General features: G+C 70.1%; 1 protein-coding gene across 1 annotated transcript in view; it reads left to right on the top strand.

Annotated features, from left to right (window-relative positions):
- Positions 1–79: 79 nt before the first annotated feature.
- Positions 80–642, top strand: part of CGN (cingulin) — a 25,743-nt gene continuing 25,180 nt past the window's right edge. The window contains exon 1 of the mRNA XM_077772606.1: positions 80–168. The gene's annotated coding sequence lies outside the window, so the exon portion shown is untranslated. The remainder of the gene's footprint in view (positions 169–642) is intronic.

Consider the following 642-nt stretch of genomic DNA (forward strand, 5'->3'; position numbering starts at 1 on the left):
CACTGGGGCTGGAGCTCCGGAGGGGAGTAACAGGTTGGCTGCGCGCGGTGCAGGGAGGGGGACGGAGGGAGCGCACGGGGCCGCAGGGGGAGGGCCCGCGAGCAGCGCGTGCAGCTCTGCCGGAGCGCGAGCCCGAGCCCGAGCCCGGGAGCGCCGAGCCCGGCTGCGGTGAGTGGACGACAAGGGGCGAGCGGGCCTTCAGGTGCGCCCCTGGGGGGCGAGGGGCGGGGCGCGAGGCGACCTGAGAGCCCCTCTCCCAGGGTACAGGTGCAGAAAGGAGAGAGGAGGAGGGAACGTGAAGCCGGGGTGGGGGTACTGATGACGAGCTGGCTGCGGCCCGAAGATACCAGGGGCAGCTGCCTGGGACTGTGCCAGGGGAGGGGCACCTGAGCTCGAAGGTACCAGGGGCAGGTGCCTCAGACAGCGCCAGGGGAGGAGCACCTGAGCTCGAAGGTACCAGGGGCAGATTCCTCGGACTGTGCCAGGGGAGAGGCACCAGAGCTCGAAAGTACCAGGGGCAGCTGCCTCGGCCTGCGCCAGGTGAGGGGCAGCTGAGTCCAAGCCTGCTCCCGGGACAGGAGAGAGTTGCAGGGCCTGGTTCTCTCAGGAGGTCAGTTGCTGACCTGGAGGCAGACTTTCTCG

Source organism: Crocuta crocuta, unplaced genomic scaffold (assembly GCF_008692635.1).
Source record: "Crocuta crocuta isolate KB4526 unplaced genomic scaffold, BGI_CrCroc_1.0 scaffold415, whole genome shotgun sequence".
Lineage (NCBI taxonomy): Eukaryota > Metazoa > Chordata > Mammalia > Carnivora > Hyaenidae > Crocuta > Crocuta crocuta.